Genomic DNA, 22131 nt, shown 5'->3' with positions numbered 1-22131 from the left:
CCCCATGATCCAATCACCTCCAACCAGTCCACTTCCCCAACACTGGGAATTACAATTCGACATGAGATTTGGTTGGGGACAAAGAGCCAAACTATATCAGTGCTTAACCTTATTTGAGTTGTCACACGCAACCAGGAGGCTTGAATAACCCACTGCTTCCAGACTAGATGGCTTTCTGTGTGACCCCAAGAGAGACTCCCAGCCTCTGCTGATTCCTATGTAAAGTGTGGGTTGGAACTGGATGGTATCGTAGGCTCCTTTAGCTCTGTATGATTCTCATGTAAAATTCCACCCAGCAGTCAGGCAAGAGGTGCACTGGGGAGAGGAGGTGGAACCCGCAGGTTGTTGATAAAATCCTGAAATCCCTTGGCTCTGTGCTTCAAACAGGCATCTTCCCAACATCTATGACTGTCTTTGAACTGCTCATAAAGAGCGCTGATTAATGTGACACTTCACATGCCCACCATGAAATTAGGAAGGCCCTTAGATCTCCTTCAAACCCACGGTGCCGGTGCCTTCGCCCCATCAATCAGAGATGAAACTGTGATTGCGTTGCAAGGAGACAAGGCCATCCTGGAGTTCTGCCATGAAAGAATCGCTGGGACTCAAAGGAGGGGAAAACAAGGGAAGAGGAGAGGGGGAGAGGGAAAGAGAAGCTGCTTCCAGAAGGAATAAATCTGTGCGTGTACTTTGATCCTGCTATGATTTTTATTTGTTTTAGCCACATCCTTTTCACTGCACCACTCAGCTAAAGGTGCTTTAAATTAGATGGTGCTAGGAAACCCTCTTCCTCCCCCACTTCTTCCCCTGCCTGCCACACAGGCCCAAGGTCTTCAATCAGTGTGAGATGTATAATCATGCCATGCTCAAATGTAACTGGAATAAATTGAGACAAATAAACTCAAAGGCACCACATGCATTTAGAATGCTCTTTGCCAGGGTTTCCTAATGTGCTTGCAGGCAGCTAACTCTCAACGCAAACAAAAAGTGGCAGTGTTTACCCAGCTTTGCTTTGGAGCATGTTGAGAGCCTCTGACTCACAGATCGCTGCTGATTGAATCTGCACATACATCGGTGTTCACTGTCCCCCAGCTAGCTTCCTTCCCTCTTCCGCACTCCTCCCTTTCCCAGGTGTCCAGGCTGAACAGGGACTTGTTTGGGGTCCTCTGCTCCTCTCCTCTACCTGTCTTCAATAGGATAGCACAAAGATCACAAAGGCCTTGAGAGCAGAGATGAGAAGTGAGAACCGTGTCTCACTGTGAGGACCCCAGGACCTTTGTTCAAACAAAGCAAAGCAGCACCTGGCATGGCCGGCCCGTTCTGCTCAGCATGCAAGAGAGAGCTTCCTACCAGAAACCTCCTCTTTGATGCTCTTGTTAAAGAAGATGCCTCAGGGCGCCTTTAAGGGAAGATCTGAAATGAACCTCTTACCTTCCAAAACCTTCTTTCTCAGCCAATCTTGTTCCATGACCAGCCATGTGGCTGTGGATTTACTGGCTCTCTGGACCCTCACCCTCCCGTCAGGGTGCCATCTTATCCATGTCTCTGCTTGAGGGACACACATGTCAGCTCTCTGCTCCTGCACTGCCAGGCACAGCTATGATGGTCTCAGAGCCATTGGTCCCCAGCACAGAGGTGACCTTCAAATGGTACCATGATGATGAAGGTGGTAGGTGCCTAGTAGCTACGGACTTTGGATTATATCCATTTCCAATGATTAACAAGAAGCCTCTTTAAGTATGTACTTTTTTTTTTCAGAAATAAGGTCCCACTCTGGCACCCAGGTGGGAGTGCAGTGGTGCAGTCATGGCTCATTGCAGCCTCAACCTCCCAGGCTCAAGCGATCCTCCCACCCCAGCCTTGAAAGTAGCTGAGAGTACAGGCACACCATCATGCCTGGCTAATGTAGCTGGGAGTACAGGCACACCATCATGTCTGGCTAATTTTTTAAATTACTATTTTAACAGAGATGGGGTATTGCTATGTTTCCAAGGCTGGTCTCAAACTCCTGACCTCAAGTGATCCTCCCGCCTCAGCCTCCCAAAGTGCTGGGATTACAGATGTGAGCCACTTTTCTGGACCAAGTATGTACATGTATAAATAACACCCATTTTCCTGTGATTTCCTTAGCTTCGCTCTATGAACTGCTAGCTTGTCATGCCTCCTTGTCATATTCTCTGACAGTTTCCACAGTCTTATGCCCATGGTGTCTCTGCTTTCTTTAATTCCTCTTTGGCTGCCAAGAGTTCATTTTCTCAGCCTGTGACAGTACCCCATGTTCCCCAGTTTCTTATGGGGAATCACAGCTCCCCTGCTACATTTAGTCTGTTGGGAGCACAATTCCGGGTAATCAGCTTCTACGGCAGAAGTAACAGGGCCTGAGCAGCCTCTCAGTAGATTTGGAAGAACTAGAGAGCAGGTCCGGGTGGCCCACTGCCCAGCCCCTAACACCATGCTATGGCACTTCCTGCCCCCTGAGTTTCATTGATTCCACACCTGGCACCCAGCCCTCAAGTCCATTCTGGGAGCATCCTGTCCCTCCCCCAGACAGACACACGCACTGGATATCCTTTCAATAAAACCATCTGGGATGGGATCCAGTCTGGAAGGTAAATCTTAGAAACCTTTCCCTTGTCTTCTTACGCATCTCTTTGGAATTCTTACATCTTAGATCAATTCTGCTAGTTAACACTTCCCAGGAAAGTCACCATCCCCTCTGATGTCAGATTGTATCAGGAGAGAGTCTGTGGCAGGGACAGTAACATTCCTCAGCATTCAACCCAGTCTCCACATTGTCCTGCATTCTTACCACACAGCCAGAGCAGGGGCATGTGACTGGTTCTGGACCAGTTTGGGCAAGCGTGGTGTGTGTCACCTCTGGGCCAAAATATAGAAGAAACAGTGTGTGAGCCCCCAGGGGTCCCTTCCACTGCTCTACTCTCCCAAATGGTGGAGTCTCGATCAGCCTGGGTCCTGGGTGTCTCGGTAGAGCAGAGCCCCAGCCAACCTCCACAAAACACGTAGCCTGAAAAAGAAGTAAATCTGTGCTGGGTCAGTTTCCGGGACACCAGGATTGGCTCCAACGTGTTCCTAAAATCAGTGATTTCTATGTCTTGGCTAAAAATACCTTGCTATCCCCGAGGAGACAAAAATACTCTCCTATATGTCCTTCTGTAATTTTTCAGTCTTTCTTTATTACTGCTAAATCTTTAATGCAGCTGGAATGTATTGTGCGTATGGAATGTATTGTATGTATGGAATGGATTGTGTGTACGGAGTGGCAGAAGGCAATGTTACTTTTTAGGTAACATTGTTTTCCCTGTGGATAGCCAGTGATCTAAAATCTTGTATTCAATTCTCCCTACTTATTTGAAATGCCGCACATATCAAATGATAAATTCTGCCACATATGGTCTCCAGATCTGGAATCTCTGCACAAGGATCAGTGCACTAACTGGAATTACAGTGCCTGTTGTCAGTGTCAGTCGTTTTGGGGAAGTTACTTAGCATGTTCACCAATTCTCCTCGAGCCAGTGCCTACTCTGGACATTCGTGATACAAAAGGGCAGGGCTGCATTCCAGGTGAGCACGTGTAGGAAGGCATGAGAAACCTCGCAGGGAGCAGACACTGTGGGAGGTCGGGGAGGGCCAGACGGACCAAAGTTTTCCTGAGGAAGGTCAAGGGGACTTGCCAAGCCCACCTGATGGACAAAAATTGAGAGCAGAAGAGGGCAGAGCCCATCGGCCCCTGAAAATCTCCAGCTCCAGGACCAAGAAGCAGGGTCCTGGAGGCACCATCCCTCATGCCAGGACAGCGCTTGAGACTGTTGAGAGGCATAAGCCCAGGGGCCAGGCGCGGTGGCTCACACCTGTAATCCCAGCACTATGAGAGGCCGAGGTGGGCAGATCACGAGGCCAGGAGATCGAGACCATCCTGGCTAACACAGTGAAACCCCGTCTCTACCAAAAATACAAAAAAGAAAAAAAAATTAGCCAGGTGTGGTAGCACGCGCCTGCAGTCCCAGCTACTCCGTAGGCTGAGGCAGGAGAATAGTTTGAACCCGGGAGGCGGAGGTTGCCGTGAGCCAAGATTGTACCACTGCACTCTAGCCGGGGTAACAGAGCAAGACTCTATCTCAAAAAAAGAGGGGCACAAGCCCAAATCAGACCCGCACTGCTCTCCAGCACCTTCTAGACACTGATAGAGGCCTGGGCCATGGTCCATGAGGGGGACTGGGTGTGGCAAGAGCAGCTGCAGGTGCAGCCATTGTTGGCCAGTATCCCAGGAAACCCCATGCCGGCAGCTCACAAAGCCATGGACTGACGACTTCCCTTTTCAAGATCAGCTGTGTCTTCTCTTCCTCAGGCCACCACTCTTTCCAATAACAGGGTAGAAAAAACCCTTGATGAAAAAAAGGAAAAAGGACATGCTGGACAAGTTAAATCACTTAATATTTCAAAATATTATTCGACCACAATAATTACAGTTGTGTAGGAGAATCTGCATTTGTGTGGTTCCTTAAATTGTACTCTTTTTTTAATAAAAATTCTTTTTTTGAGACAAGGTCTCACCATGTTACCCAGGCTGGTCTGAAACTTCTGGGCTCAAACGATCTTCCCCCCTCAGCCTCTCAGAGCACTGGAATGACAGGCATGAGCCACCACGCCCCGCCAAATTGTAGCCTTTCTTCCTGTCTTTAAAATTCACTTGACTTCCCGTTCAAAATTGCAGACTGAAGCGTTTACATCTTCTGCCACAAATCCCATTAAATTAACAAAGTAAGTATGGAACTATGAATATATTTCCTATAGCACTAGAAATAGCGAATGGTGCCTAATTCTGGAGGATGTAAGTAGAATCCATCACACCGATGCCAGAACAAAACAGAGGGAGAAGCAAAGGGCAGCACTGGCGTGGGACGGGCTTTCCCTGAGGAGCCTCAGCAACAACTCATGCGTGGCAACATTCGTGACTTTCAGCAGGAAGGGGCATGGGACTGTGATGGGACTCACAGCAGACCTCCTAGGACCTCTAGAATAGATATAGAGAGCTTGGCTGAACCACCCACCCTGCCCCCGACCAGGCTTCAGCTAGCGACAGCTCCCTAAGTCATGGGGTGACCTGCCTGGGAGCCATAGTAAGAACCTGCGGCCACAAAAAGACACAGGGAGTGCCCGGTCGCCAGCTTGACAAAGGAAGGAAACAAAGGCTTGGGAGGGTGGCAAAGTCACCCCAGGATAAAGCCTCCTAGGACATCTTAACATCCAGGACATTCCAGTAATTTCGCTTAGTAAAAAGTGACCCAAGAATTGCAGCTCAGGAACCAGGGGATCCCGCAGGGACAGCCTCCTCCTTGGCCCCACTGAGCTACTGGCTGAACAAACACAAGCCCCAAGCTCCATTCTAGGCAAGGGGAAACACATCCTGCTCCTTGGAGGAGCTTGAAAATGTGCAATGTGTCGAGCGGAGCCCAGGGCAACTCCAGTCCACGAGGCTCGAGTGGTACCGATGAGCCAGGTGTCAGCCCTCACTTCCTACCCCTTCCCCTGGCTGAAGCACCTTAGAGACAGGGCAAACTGATCACTTGTGCCCAACAAATGAAGGCCAATGGGTAGCCTGAGCCCCCAGTGAGCACCGCCCAGGAACCTGGACAGCCAGCTGCTGGGGTTCACACACCCGCTCAGGAGGGAGGGCACGCGTGCCCATCGGTTCTGCCCGCCTGCCCTGGGGGCTGCACCGTGACCAACTCCAGCCTCCCGGGTCATCTGCCACTCCAGCCATCCAAAAGAACCGCCAAGAAAGGAGAGCTTCAGCCAGCTCTTGAGGTGGGAAGTGACGGGTTCCAAATTGCCTTTTAGGAAAATATGCACCAAGAAAGGATTGGACCAGGCTGGATAATTCCTTTGCTTGGGATCTCAGGGGATGAAGGGTTCGGGAAAGCCCGAGTTGTCAGGGAGGTGTGGATTCGAATCTCAGCACTGACTCTGACAAGCTGTGTGACTTCAAACAACAACCACCCGCTTTCTGTCCAATAGGGACGGAAACGCCACCTGGCCAGGCCCTTCAGGGATGTGACCCCAGTGGGCCCGGCCTGGGGCAAATGCTGTGAGATGGCACCGTGTCATGTTGGCATGGGCTGCAGCCCCTCATGAACATTTCCTTTCGGTCCTTGTTAGCTGGTGTCTTTGGGTGAGTTTCATGGTGGTGTCTCATGGTGAGTGTGAAGCACGGCAGCAGGGAGCCCCCTCCACCCGCCCCACTCCCCCAGGACTCCAGGCTCCCCTCTCACCACTTGTACAGAGAAGAGTCAGCCCACAGAACCATGTGCTGTGTAAGCTCCTCACTGCAAACGCCCCCAAAGGTCAGAGACCAGGGGACCCACAGGAGAACGAGAGGCCTCTGCCTCTGAGGTCAGGCCTCTGACCATGGCCGTGGGTGCTGTGATGCCCTGCATGGCTCTCCTCCCCCAGGAGGCCCACCTGGCTCAGCTCTGTCTATGGGGAAGGCCACAGAGCTCTGGGGGCTGGCTTTCCTCAGCCCCAAGTAATTACAGACATGTGTCTGCACATGTCACTGGTCAGACTCCCACGACCCTGCAGTAGATCCTCATTAACCCGGGGACTCAAGGACTCTGAGAGGAGCAAGGGGCCGAGAGGAGCGAGGGAGACCTGGGCGCTGGCAGGGATGGGGAACCTGCAGAGAGGCCCAGATGTCCTGTGCCCATGCTGATGGGCAAGGTATGCCACCTGCCCTGCGAATGACGAAGGGGGAGCCTGCCGCGGGGCCAGGGACGGGCACGGGGAGCCTGAGCAGAGCAGGTTGGGGAGCCACAGAGAAGAATTTATGAATCGGCGTCCAGCCCCCTCCCCTCTCCCTCCTGAGCACAGCTATTAAACCCCTTCTGGCCTCCAGATGCGCAGTCTGCAAGCTATTTCCCTTTTGTTATTTCAAGCTCAGGGCCTTGATCTTTTGCCACTTTGGAAGAAGGGGAGAAACAAAGGGATCTGGTGCTGTTGCTTAATAGCACGGCTGGCTTGGCCCCGCCGGGCCGGCATGTGTCTGATGCTCTGTGCCGTCACTGCAGAGCCATCCCTTTGATGGGAGCAAGGCAGGGACCCGGCCCAGGAGCCCTCTGAGAGCCGCTCAGCAGCTCCCTCTCCTGTTCCCGCAGGCCTTCACCTCATGCATGGGGAGCCAGCCCACTGTCTTCCTCCTCGCCACAGTGGCCACTTAGAGACAAGAAGTAGATAATGCAGAGCCCTTGGGGTCCCCGACGGATTGGAGCACAGTGCAACCAGTCACCAGGGCTGCTGGGCTCTCGACTGCACTTCACTCAAGCTGAAGGTGCAGCATCCCCCGCAGGTCGTGTCACCCTCCCGCAGCATGTCAGGAAGAGCACTGAACTAGGAGTCTGCAGGCCTGCGTTCCAGTTGCCTGCATGCCCCGGGCAGGCTGAACCTCTGCTTGCCTGCTTGGCTTCTGTGGCACTGGCTCTGAATTCAGGGCTAGGCCCAGATGGGGAGGCAGCAGACACTTGCTGAATGATGAAAATCCCAGCTCTGCCATGAGAAGCCATGTGACCAGGGCCAGTTCCATTTATTCTTCATTCCCTCCCTCCTGTATTCACACACCCCATAAGCACCCTGATCACCTGCTCCATGCCAGACAGTAAATGGATGCCACCCCTGCCCTCAATTGTCATTAGTGTAACAAGGGCTGTGACAGAGACCCTGATGGAAGGACATTGGGGTGCCCACCAGAGGGAGGAATAGGCGTCAGGATGGCAGCTTCCCAGGCTGACACCCACCTGAGCCCAAAGGATGGAGGGAGTTTCTCAAGTGAAGGAAAAAGGAAGACCAGTCCAGGCAGAGGATGAAGCCTGGGGGTACCTGGAGACACAAGAGATTGAGGACATTTGGGGACCACTCAGGAGCCCGTGTGACTAGAGCGAAAACCTCAAAGAGACAGAAAAGATTTACTAAAGGGGACTGTGCATCCCCCTGAGAGCCCAGAAGCCACGCAGGGCAGACAGTAGGGAGGGGACCCACCTGCAAAGTGTGAGAGGCTGACCAGCCAGCTGGGTGGCTGCAGGCAGCAGCTAGTGCAGAGGCTGCTGTACCCCAAAATGGGAGGGGGGCCACAGCTGAAGAGGAGGGGGAGGCAGCTCTGAGAAGAACGGGGAAGAACAGTCACCAGGACCTGGGACTGCACACCCCTGAGCAGGTGGTGGCATGCGGGCCCCTCCAGACAAGGTGCCTGGCAGGAATATGAGTGCCATCTGGGAGGGGCTTTGCTTTGGCGGCACTTAGTGTACCATGACGGAAACAGGTAGCAGGAACGACCAGGCAGAGGGCAGGCGGATACAGCCAGCTGGGGTCAGACGTCAGGAGGGCCGTCTGGGCCAAAGGCAGGGGATGAGGCCACAGCAAATGTGGGGAAGCAGAGCCTGGAAATGGAGGGACCCAGGGCAGCCTCCACACTCAAGGGCCAGGCTGCAAAGTGGAAAGGTCCGCAGAATGCCAGGATAAGGTCTTGGAGACTAGTGTGGCCCATCCTGGGGAAACAGAGTCACCTGTCCCCCTGCTGCTACTGTGGGAGGGGAAGGTCTCAAGATACACGACCATAGGCTCCCACCACAGAAACACTCTTGCCCACACCGTGCTCCTGCAAACCCGCTCCTCACCCCACATTGTCCCAGGCTTGAGGGTGCAGGCTGTGGCCACATTTTCCCGAGCCACAGGCCTGTGTGGTGGGATCCACAGAAAAAGCCTTTCCAGATGCCTTTGGTTTGCACAAGGTGCTGCCACTCTCAGATCAAGGGGGACAAAGCCCTGGGCTGGGAGTGAAAGGCTGAGCCAAGTCTGAGCTCTGTCTCTGTTACACCAGTGACCATATCTTTCAGCCTCATTCACTCTGCTGGATGTTAACACACATGAGCACACCCACAGAGGGCTGGTGCAAGTATCAGTTGGGTATGGAAAGGAATGCTTTGTTCATTGTTAAAATAACATGAACATTAAGGATGTTAAGAATGTTTAAGTTCATCATCACCACCACCATCACTATCATCGCCACCATCATCACCATCACTATCATCACCACTACCATCACCACCATAATCACATCACCATCACTGTTACCATCACCAACACCATCACTGTCACCATAACCATCGCCACCATCACCACCGTTATCAGCATCACCATCACCATCATCATCATCACTATCACCACCACCATAATCACCATCACCATCACTGTCACCATCACCATCACCATCACCACCATCAGCATCACCATCACCATCATCATCATCACTATCACTACCACCATAATCACCATCACCATCACTGTCACCATCACCATCACCATCACCACCATCAGCATCACCATCACCATCATCATCATCACTATCACTACCACCATAATCACCATCACCATCACTGTCACCGTCACCATCGCCATCACCACCATTACCATCACCACCATCACCACCACCAGCACCATCATCATCACCATCACCATCACCACCACCACCACCATCACCACCATCATCACCACCACCATCACCACCACAACACCACCACCACCATCACCGCCACCACCACCATCATCGCCACCACCACCATCACCACCACCACCATCATCGCCACCACCACCATCACCACCACCACCATCACCACCACCACCACCATCACCACCACCACCATCACCACCACCATCACCACCACCACCATCACCACCACCACCATCACCACCACCACCACCACCACCACCACCACCATCACCACCACCATCACCACCACCATCATCACCACCACCACCATCACCACCACCACCATCACCACCACCATCACCACCACCATCACCACCACCACCATCACCACCACCATCACCACCACCACCATCACCACCACCATCATCACCACCACCATCACCACCACCACCATCACCACCACCACCACCATCACCACCACCACCATCACCACCACCATCATCACCACCACCATCACCACCACCACCATCACCACCACCATCATCACCACCACCATCACCACCACCACCATCACCACCACCACCACCATCACCACCACCATCATCACCACCACCACCATCACCACCACCATCACTATCATCGCCACCAACATCACCATCACTATCATCACCACTACCATCACCACCATAATCACATCACCATCACTGTTAGCATCACCAACACCATCACTGTCACCATAACCATTGCCACCATCACCACCATCATCATCATCACTATCATCACACCACCATAATCACCATCACCATCACTGTCACCATCACCATCACCACCATCACCACCATCATCGCCATCACTATCACCATCACCTTCATCACCATCACCACCATCACCACCATCACCACCACCATCACTATCACCACCACCATCACCACCACCACTATCACCACCACCATCACCACCACCACCACCACCATCACTATTACCACCACCATCACCATCACTATCACCACCACCATCACCACCACCACCACCATCACTGTCACCATCACCACCATCACCATGACCACCACCACCATCACTGTCACCATCACCATCACCACCATCACCATCACCACCATAATCACCATCACCATCATCACCATCACTTTCACTATCACCATCACCATCATCACTGCCATCACCACCATCACCATCACCACCACCACCATCACCATCACCACCACCATCATTACCATCATCACCACCACCATCATTACTACCATCATCACTATTATCACCACCACCGTCACTGTCATCACCACTATAATCACCATCACCTCCTTCATCACCATCATCATCACCATCATCACCACCACCACCACCATCACCATCATCACTATCATCATGACCACCATCATCACTACCACCATCATTATTACCACCACCATCACTATCACCACCACCATCACTATCACCACCACCATCACTATCACCACCACCATCACCACCATCATCACCATTACCACCATCATCACCATCACCACCATCACCATGACCGTCACCATCACCATCACCACCATAATCACAATCACCACATTACCATCACCATCACCATCATCACTATCATCATGACCACCATCATCACTACCACCATCATTATTACCACCACCATCACTATCACCACCACCATCACCACCATCATCACCATCACCACCATCACCATGACCGTCACCATCACCATCACCACCATAATCACAATCACATTACCATCACCATCACCATCAGCGCCATCACTATCACCACCATCATCACCATCACCACCACATCACCGTCATCACCATCACCATCACTGTCACCATCACCACCATCATCACCACCATCATCACCATCACCATCATCACCATCACCATCACCACCATCACCATCACCACCACAACCATCATCACTCTCAAGTGGTCTTCCTGTGACAGAGAACACGCAACTCTCTGAGTCAGCCCATCTCATTTATGGACAGTTTTGCTAATAGAAAGCTATTTGCTTCTTTTGTTTGTTTGCTTGTTTCCATTGTAATTGGCCTTCCCATCTATATGGTCTGTTGGGTATTGCTAGAAAAGAATACCTGAGGCTGGATAATTTATTATTTTTAAAAAAACAGGTTTATTTAGCCCATGGTTGTACAGGCTGGGAAGTTCGGGGGAATGGCAAGCTTCCCCCCACCTCTCTCTGGGAGTCACAGCAAGGAGACCCTGCCTCCCTTCTCCCCCTGTGATCAGGGTGCAGGGCGGTGTGACACAAAGTCCCTGCTTTGTGTCTTTTCAAACACAGAATAGAGAAGGGGGAGCAAGTGTTCTGGAGCTCCAGGCCTGGCTATATTATTTAGACTTTTATCAACCTGGCCATGTCATTTAGCTTTTCTGAGCCTGAGTTTCCCCAAATGGTTATGTTGAGAATTAAAGGAGGCCATATGATTACCTGGTACACAGCCTCACCCCCAAGAAGAGGCTAAAAATGTGTATCTCCCTGTGAGCTCCACTGAGGGAGGGCAGGTTCCAAGGAGTAGGCCCACAGGGAGAGCAGTGCCTGCTGCTGGGGTCGCCTCTGCGGCCCAGGGTTGCCGGTGGCTGGGCCCCCAAATGGCAGGGCCACAGGTGAGTGGGAGTTCTGTGAGGTGGGGTGGGTGGGACCCCTGGGACCGGTCGAACCTGGCCTGAGTAAAGCCTCCCCACAAGCTTTTGCCAGGGGCCCAGCTGACCCTCACTGGGTGCCAAGCCAGGCCTCTTGAAATGGCAGCAAGGAAAGACTCATTCAAGGTAAGAAGGAAAGCCAGGGCTAAGAGACAGCGGCCCCAGCATGCAAAAGGCAGGGTGTACAGGTGCCTGGCCAGCTGGCTTCCAGTCCAGGCCACATCACTAAGCACCAACAGATTGACATACCCACCCTGGGCCTTGGCTTCTCGGCCCTTAACAGCAAGGCCAGACCAGCACGGCCCATGTACCAGAAGTAGCGTGTGCATGTGTGAGGAGGTGTGTGCACAAACCTCCAGGGAGGCGCTCTGTGATCTCCAACAGATCCCCAGGGACCCAGCACTGAAAACCGAACACAGACTCCAGTGGTAGATAATCCCCAAGAACCTCCAGGTTTAGTGGCCCAACCACCATGGCCGGTGCGGAGTCCCTGGGTGGGAGGGGGGTGAGGGGGCACCTCCAGAGAGCAGATCCAACGCCCGAGCAGCAGGGCCCCCACAGGACAGTAAGAACACCCCAACTTCTCCTTTGCTCCCTCTGGATAAGAAAGGCTACAGGATCTTTGTCCAAATAGCACAACGAGGCCAAGGGTGGAGATGAAAGCGCTGAGTTGGCACTGCAGGAATAGTTCCTGATAGGCCGGATCTCAAAGTTGGACGTTTGATTGATGAATTCCTCTGTGTAAAAATAAATAGCATGACGACCCAGCTCTCCACAAAGAGCAGAGCGGGAGGAGGAGCTGCAATGTGCCCCCCACATGACGAGCCCAGGAAAGCATGTAGGTCTGCATGTGTGTGCAGTCCGTGTCTGTGTAAGTAAATACACCAGCGTGTGTGTGAAATGTGTTCTCACATCAAGCGTTCCGACCCTCCGTTTGCCTGGGGAGGTGGAAGTGCTCAGAGTGAAAATCAGATGCAGACGTGTATGACAGCAAGTCCAAGTCTAATTAAAACAAGCTTCCCACCTCCCCTCTCCAGGAACTGAGATGACCCCTGCTGGATTCTCAGTAGCTTCCGTAGGTTTGGTGCGTTTTTAAAAGGAGCTAACCATTATCCCGTCAAGTACATCGGACGAAGTGTGTATGTTTCCATTTAAACCCCCTGAGTCTAAGATGGTATTTAATTCTGTGGAAACCACTGAAATCCTGCAGGATTCTGAGGAAACAGTCTATTGATTCACGTCAGTCCTTCCCAAACCTCTGACAAAATGAGAATTCTTTCCCGATGAGCCTCCCACCCCCGTAGCAGGGCGGACGCTTAGATGAAGCAAGAGCTTTGATGTGAGAGAAGTGCCGTCGCTTGAGCCAACAGACACAGCTGCCCCTTGAAGGGACCAAGGAGATTTCCCATAAATGAGCTCCGGTAAATTCCAGGGCTGAGGCAGGGTTTTGTTTCACCCTGGATGGCGAAAGAAAGAAAGAAAAATGGCATAATGCTGCACACTTACCAACATGTCATACGTTCTTACACAAATCGCACCACAGAACATACTCCCTCTTACCCACTACTACCAAAAATAAAGACAAAGAAAAGTTCAAGGATGCTGAAATCGCCAAAAACCACCAGCTCATGACAGACGCTCTAGAGGAAACCCGCTGTGGGGGTGCACAGAGAACGAAGTCCGGAGTAAAAGGAGTTGCGGGGCCCAGGCATACAGGCCAAGGACTTTTGCTCTCTCTAGTTTGGGGCCAATGGAAAACCCATATGAAACTCCCATCACTCCAAGATGCGTAAATAAAAGAATTCCAGCACCTTAAGCTATACAAAACTTCAAAATGAAAATACAGCAAAGTAAAAAAGCAGATAAAGAGAGCACTTCAAAACATGGCAAGAAATTAAAGTGGAGACAAAAACTGTTCTCATATTCTCAAGTAAATGAAAGAAAATATGTAAAAATTTAGACATGTAGATATCTTTTTCATCTAGCTAACTTTTTAAGTATCTTATATATGTATATATGTTTATTTATATACATAAAGCACATATATTTATATAAATGTTTATATAAATCATATAAATATATATGTAAGTACTCTATATATATTATCTTACCTAATCCTTAAATTGAATTAATAGTCTTATTTCCATTTTACATATGAAGAAACTGAAGCACCTGAAATTGAAGTCAACTGATAATTATAACAATAAATATAAATGGGACAAATACACTGTTCCAGTTTCTATTTGCCGGGTAACAAACCACCTTAAAACTTAGCAATATAAAAGCCATTTTATTTATGCTCACAATTCTACAGGTCAGGAGTCAGGGCAGGCACAGAGAGGAAAGCTTGTCTCTGCCCTACCATGTTGGCAGCCTCATTCTGCTGAAATAGGAGATAGCAGGGACAGCTCAACTCGTGCCACATGTGTGGGCCTTGATTCTTCTTGACATGGCATCCTCTGGGGATTCTCAGTAACTTATGTAGATTTGGTGCATTTTTAAAAGAAGCTAACCATTATCCCATCAAGTATGTATGATGAACTGTTTATGTTTCCATTTAAACCTTCTGAGTCTGTGAGGGTATTTAATTCCATGAAATCCTGCAGGATTCTGGGGAAACAATTTACTGGTTTACATCAGTCCTTCCTGAACCTCCAACAGTGCAGTTCTTTCCCGACAAGTCTCCCAGTCCTGTAGCTCTGCATGGATGTTTAGATGAAGCAAGAGCTTTGATGTGGCAGAAATTACCAAGGTGACTTATTTTACTGCCAGTCTAGTGATCCTAGCACCTGGGATGATATGGGTGGAATAGCTAGGGGCTGGACAGCACTTTCTCTCTCTCTCTCTCTCCAAGTGGCTTCTTGACATGGCTAGCTTGGGTTCATCATAGAATTGTGGCCTCAAGGTAGTTGGACTTCTCACATAATGGCTGCCTACCCTCATCCCCTTTCAAGTGAGCACCAAGATACCAAAGTAAAAGCACCAAAGTTTCTTCAGTCTAGCCTTAGAAGTCATGCGGTATCAAGTCTCCTGCATTCCATTGATCAAAACCGTCATAGAGCCTGTCTAAATTCCAAGGGAAGGGAACCATAGACCCCAGCTCTTGAAGAGAGGACTGTCAAAGAAGTTGTGGCCATCTTTAATCTGCCATTCTTATCTCTTAAAAGAAGAGAGTCACTCAGAAGTCAGGAAAGGCTGCAATGCTCTGGAGGAAACCAACTGAAGAAAATAAACAATGCACTCCTAAGTAACCAATGGTTCAAAGAAAAAAATCACAAGGAAAACTAGAAAATACTTTGAACTGAGTGAAACAAAAACACAACATACCAAAACTTATGGGATGCCGCTAAAGCAGTGCTTAGAGGGAAATGTCTAGGTATAAATGCTAGATCACAAAAGAACAAAGATCTGAAATCAATAACCTAACCTTCCACTTGCAAACCCCAGTGGTAGATAATCCCTAAGAAAATAAGAAAAATAAGAGCCAACCCAACTGAAAACAAGCAGAAGGAAGGAAATAATAAAGATTAAAGCAGAAATAAGAGAAACAGGGAATAGAAAACCAATGGAGAAAATCAATGAAACCCAAAAGCTGGTTCTTTGAAAAGGTCAACAAAACTGACCAACCTGTAGCTAGACTGACTAAGAAAAAAGAGGAATGACTCAAATGACTAGAATCAGAAATGAAAATGGGGACATAACTAAGGACCCTGAAGAAATAGAAAGTGTTGTAAAGGAATACCATGAACAATTATACACCAACAAATTGTATAACTTAGATGAAATGGACAAATCCCTAGGAAGACACAAACTACTGAAGCTGATTCAAGAAGACAATGTGAATAGACTTATAACAAGTGAAGAGATTGAACTAGTAATTCAAAAATTACCCAGAAAGAAAAGTCCAGGCCCACCCAAGCTTTATCACTGAATTCTGCCAAACATTTAAAAAATTAATATCAATTCTTCACGACTCTTCCAAAAAATAGAAAAACCGCAGGAACGTTTCTTAACTCATTTTTAGGTCACTATTACCCTGATGCCAAAACCAGAAAAGACATTACAAGAAAAGAAAACTACAGACCAATATCTCATACGAATATAAACAAAAAAATTCTCAGCAACATACTAGCAAACTAAGTCTGCAACATATAAAAAGAGTTATACATACACCCGTGGCCAAGTGGGATTTGTCCCGGAAATGCTAGCTTGGTTCAACATCTGAAAATAAATGAATATAATACGTCATATCAATAAAATAAAAAACAAAAGTCATATAATATTCTCAATAGAACCAGAAAAGGCTTTTGAAAAAATTCAACACATTTTCACGATAAAAAAAAAACACTCAACAAACTAGAAAACAGAAGAGAACTTCCTCACTTAATAAAGTGCATCTACAAAAAACTTACAGCTAAGTTCATACTTGATTGTGAAAGACTTGATGTTTTCTCCCTCATATCATCAAAATTGATACCTTTTGTGCTTCAAAGGACACCATCAAGAAAGTAAAAATAACTCAGTGAACTGGAGAAAATACTTACAAATAACATGTCTGATAAAAGACTTGTATTCAGAATACATAAAGAACTCTTCTAACTCAATAATAAAGACAAATAACCCAATTTTAAAATGAGTTAAGATTCAAATAACCCAATTTTAAAATGAGTTAAGAAGATTAAGTAGACATTTCTCCAAACCAGAGATAGAAATGGCCCATAAGCACATGAACAGATATTCAGTATCACTTGTCGTCAGGGAAACACAAATCAAAACCATAAGGAGATACCACTTCACACCCACAAGGATTTCTAGAAATCCAAATGTTCATCACCTGACAAATGGATAAACCAAATGTGGTCTGTCCATACAATGGAGTATTATTCCACCATAAAAAAGAATGAAGTATTGATACATGCTACAACATGGATGAACCCTGAAAACATTATACTGAGTGGAAAAAGCTGGACACAGAAGGCTGTATATTACATAATTCCATTCATATAAAAGATTCAAAACAGGGAAATCTATGGAGACAGAAAGTAAATTTGTGATTGCTTAGGTCCGTGGGGAAGGGTAAAGCTAAGGAGGTGATAACTAAGTGTTGGGGGTCGGGGGGGGTCCTTGTTCTTAGAGCTCCCAAGATGGTGGCGGGCTCCTTACAAGATGGCAGCAAGCCTCTTGTTTGCTGACCTGGGGTTCTTGGCCTCATGGATTCCAAGGAATGGAATCTTGGGCCATGCGGTGAGTGTTATAGCTCTATTAGAAGCTGTGGGTCACAGAAGAGAACCGTGGAACCCAGCAACTAGTGTTCAGCTCGATTAGGACAAACCTGGGCACTTAGCCATGCAGAAACAATGGCGAGCCTTTAGCCCGATCAGGAGTGGCAATGGGCGCTTCGCTGGATCGGGAGCACAGCGGACACCCTGCCGGATCCAGACGGGTGGAAGTCAGCAGCAGATCTGCGACGGCAGCAAACAGCAGGGGTGTACAGCGAGCAAAAGCTCAGCTGCAGCCGTAACAAACACGGACCAGAAGAGTGTGCAGTTGCAAGATTTAATAGAGTGAAAACAGAGCTCCCATACAATGGGAGAGGACCCAAAAGGGGTAGCCATCGCTGGCTCGAATGCCTGGGTTTATATCCCGGTCATTGTCCCTCCCCCTGTGCTCTCAGGCGATAGATGATTGGCTATTTCTTTACCTCCTGTTTTAGCCTAATTAGCATTTTAGTGAGTTCTCTTTACTACCTGATTGGTCAGGTGTGAGATAAGTTGCAAGCCCTGCGTCTAAAGGGGGATGCGGTCACCTTCCCAGCTAGGCTTACGGATTCTTAGTCGGCCTAGGAAATCCAGCTAGTCCTGTCTCTCATAAGGAGGATCAAAATGTTTGAAAATGAACCGTGATGACAGTTGCACAACGCTGTGAATGTACAAAAAACACATAATTGTATTATTTAAAGGGGTGCATCTTAGTCTGTTCAAGCTGCTATACCAAAATACCAACAACTGGGTAGCTTAAAAACAACAGAAATTTATTTCTTACAGTTATGAGAAGTCCAAAATCAAGGCACTGGTAAGTTCAATGTCTGCTAGGGGCCCACTTTCCGGTTGACACACGGCACCTTCTAACTGCGCCCCCACATGGTGGAAAGAAGAATAGCTCTCTGGGGCCTCTTTTAAAGGGGTACTAGTCCCATTCACCTAATCACCTCCCAAAGACTCCACCCCTAACACCATTACTTTGGTGATCAGGTTTTCAATATATGAATTTTGGGGACACATGGACATTCAGACCACAGCAGACTATCTTCTGTATGAGACATCAGCTTAGACATATGTGGTGAATTATATATCAATAAAGCCATTATTTTTTTAAAGTCATAGAACCTTTCCAGACTTGTGGGGAGTTGGCAGTTGACCCCACCTCCTGATAGAAGGAATGTCAAAGACTTTGAGGCCATCTTTAATCTGCCACACTAAACTTTTTAAAGAAAAAAACACTCAGATTCAACCTTCTTGAAAATCAGCACTGTGATTTAAAAATTACAGCCCCTGCTGGGCGCGGTGGCTCACGCCTGTAATCCCAGCACTTTGGGAGGCTGAGGTGGGCAGATCACCTGAGGTCAGGGGTTCAAGACTAGCCTGGCCAACACAGTGAAACCCTGTCTCTACTAAAAATACAAAAATTAGACAGGCATGGTGGCAGGTATCTGTAATCTCAGCTACTAGGGAGGCGGAGGCATGAGAATCGCTTGAACCAGGGAGGTGGAGGTTGCAGTGAGCTGAGATCGCACCATTGCACTCCAGCCTGGGTGACAAGAGCGAGACTCTGTCTCAAAAAATAATAATAATAATAAATAAAAATAAAAATAAAAATAAAAATTACAGCCGTTAAACAAGGCTCAGCAAACTGCCTTTGGTCCAAATCCAGCCTCACCTCCTGCTTGTGTAAATAAAGTTTTATTGGAACACAGCCACACCCATTGTGGCTTTCTCAAAATACAGCAGAGTTGAGTATGTGTGACAAGGACCAAATGGCTCACAAAGCCTAGAATATTTACTATCTCTCCCTTTACAGAAAACATTGCTGATTCCTGCCCTAAAACAAAACAAACAAAAAAACTCAGAAAAGCTGAAAGTAAAAGGGTGAGCAAAACGTGTGGCAGATTAAAAAAAAAAAAAAAGTCTCTGCCCACATGAAACCTTGCAAATGACATCATCCCTCACTGGGTGCTGGTTCTCCTCCAGCACCTTCACTGCCCTCAGCCAGCAGCCACAGTGGGATGGGGGCAGCTCCAGACATGAAAGTGAAGGGCTTGGCACAAGGCAGGGCTGGGCGTCTGTGCATCAGTAGAACGATGGGCCTTGCCCAGCCGTCCAGGCAGAACACTTCAGCCGGTGGTCAGAAGCCCACCCTACCTTCCGCAGCGTGATTCCAGCCCTAAGCCCAGTTACATCCTGTCAAGAATTGAGTTCCCCAGGAAGTGGTCCCTGGCCTGGGGATGACTGCAGGTTTGCAGGTGAGAGCACACCCGTGGACAGGGTGTGCCCTCCTGGGGAGGGCCCTCCTTGCCTCTTCTGGCTTCTGGGGGCTGTCAGCACTCCTGGCTGTGGCCCCATCTTTCCCATACCTGGCATTGTCTTCACATTGCCTTCTCATGTCTGTGTCTGTCCTCTTCTGTCTATTACAAGGACATTTGCCATTGGATTCAGGGCCCACCTTCGTCCAAGATTATCTTAAGATCCTTAATTTTATCTGTGCAGACCCTTTTGTCCATGGGGTCACACTCTCATCTTCTGGATACCCATCACTCTCGGGCAGCCATTCTAACTGCCTCATCTGTGTGCAGCAGTCTGGACCTAGAAGCTGTGTCCCCTCTGCTGCCCAGTGGAGTCGAGTGCTTGGCACCCAGCACTCAGACAGGGTGGCCACCAACCTGGCCGAGGGGACTGTCCCCAAGATGATCATAGGACATCAGGCAGGGCTCCTGAGCCAGCCCCCCGCCAAGCCTGCCTCGCTCCCAGTACCGCCAGAGGAGTAGCTGAGGCCAACCCCTGAAGCAGCCAAGGCGTCCTCTAAGCCCAGAAGTGCCAGGGATCGGGGGCTGCCCAGCTCCAGACAGGGTCATCACACTCTGACCCTCAGAGGGCCCCCCCTGCCTCCCAGCTCCAAACAGGGCCGTCACACTCCCAATCCGCAGAGGGCCCCCCCAAGCTTCCCAGCTCCGGACGGAAGCGGCTGCCCAGCTTCACCGACCTCCATGCCGCGGCCTGGGGTCTTGCTCCAACGCAAGAGAACACGGGTCTCGTTGAGGGCTCCTCTGCCCCATGTCTCCTGCTCCTGGACACCCAGGCCTGCCCTCACCACGGCCGCTGGACACTGGGTGGGGGTCCTGGCCACTCTTCTGGATGGCCAGTCTGATGTTGCAGGCGCAGCCACTTCACTGTTTGTCCCTCACAGTACGCCAGAGTCCCTCCTCCCTACAAGAGCCGCTCCCAGGGCCCAGTCCTCCCCCGAGAGGTGCTGATGAGAGTGGAGTATGGAACCACCTGCCAGCCAACCCCAGGTGGCCTCTCGGGGGTGCCCTGCCCCACGGGGCCATGCATGGTGTGGCCCTCCCCGGTGCTGTCACGTCTGAGTGTGGCCCTGCAGACTTGCCCCCACTAGGCTGGAGCACATCCCCTGGGACCTGATCCCAGGAGCTCCGGGAGCAGCTCGCACACAGCTCCATGGATGCCCCCCACAGCGAGAGAGACAGGAAAGGCCAGCTCCGAGTCCCACACCTCACTCTTCAAGCTGGGAAAATGATGCTGTTACCTTGGGAGGTGAGACCCTCCAGATGGGAACCTGGACGCTGGGAGCTGGTGTGTTCCCGGAATTCGGGGGAATATTTCATTCCCTGCGCATAGTGTCTAGACTTTCATATCCCTCCTCCCAGGCACCCAGGCATCACTTCACAACCCCATGCTCAGCAAGCTCCAGAGAAAACTCCTCAATAAACTATGAGTGTTAATACCCGATGCAATAAGATGTGATTAAATTTTACATGAGGGAGGGGCGTAGGTACTTCAGAATCGTAAAAACAGCTTTTCCACAAAACTGTCAGCATTAGACACAAATATGAGAGCAAAGGGGCGCTCGGACTTACTCAGATTGCTCAGTTTGTTTACACTAAGTATGCACAACATAAAAAACACCTGCTCCACTTTTAAAATCAGTCTTCTCCATTGTGCACAGGAAAGTTATAGTTTGGAGCGGTTTTTTATATTTTAATAATGCCACCCCTTTTGTGGTGTTTAAAGAGCGAGAAGATACAAGGCTTATTTAAAAAGTAAAAGTATCTAGACTCCTCCCAAAAGAAATCAAGATGAAAAAACACCTGAAGGAGGGCAGCCGAGTGGTAAGGCCTTCCGAAATCTTCTGTGCTGACCCCCACCCCAGCAGGCCGTGGCAGAGAAGGGCCTGGGGTGGCCGGGAGGTGGAGGGCGGGCAGAGCCCCTGTCTCTCCCCAATCCCTGAGGCGCCCACCTCCAGGGACCCCTTTCTAGTAGGTTAAATGGGTGCTCGCGCTCCACCACCTGCCCCAGCAAGCAAGCTACAAAGTGGGCACTGGGCGGGCCCACCCAGCTGTGTTATCAGAAACTGAGCAGGACCAACTGCCCCAACCAGAGAGAACTAACAGAGACCCCCAGAGGGGCAGCAAGTCAGAGGTCAAGTGCAGGGGCCCTGCACCCACTCCTTCGCTGTGGGACCTTGGGGTGTGACTGAAGCCACGGACTCACTGAAGCCACTTTTCTCACCTAAAAACTGGGGACCTGGGTCCTACCTCCAGGATGGCTGAGGGAAAGGCCTCTACATGGCTGCGGTTACTGCTGTTTGGAGATGCAGCTGATGAAACACACCCTGGGAAGAGCAGGCCAGCTTAGGAATGAAACCAGGGTGGGCTCCTGTAGAAGACGGTGGAAGGAACAA

At 49.7% G+C, this 22131-nt stretch overlaps 1 long non-coding RNA gene across 1 annotated transcript in view; it reads left to right on the top strand.

Moving 5' to 3' along the window:
• Positions 1–21178, top strand: part of LOC129031644 (uncharacterized) — a 40903-nt gene extending 19725 nt beyond the window's left edge. Inside the window, exon 3 of the long non-coding RNA XR_008501079.1 lies at positions 19923–21178. This is a non-coding gene — a long non-coding RNA (uncharacterized LOC129031644). The remainder of the gene's footprint in view (positions 1–19922) is intronic.
• Positions 21179–22131: the final 953 nt, after the last annotated feature.

This window comes from Pongo pygmaeus, chromosome 11 (assembly GCF_028885625.2).
Source record: "Pongo pygmaeus isolate AG05252 chromosome 11, NHGRI_mPonPyg2-v2.0_pri, whole genome shotgun sequence".
Taxonomy (NCBI): domain Eukaryota; kingdom Metazoa; phylum Chordata; class Mammalia; order Primates; family Hominidae; genus Pongo; species Pongo pygmaeus.
This window is presented reverse-complemented; position numbering and strand designations above follow the sequence as displayed.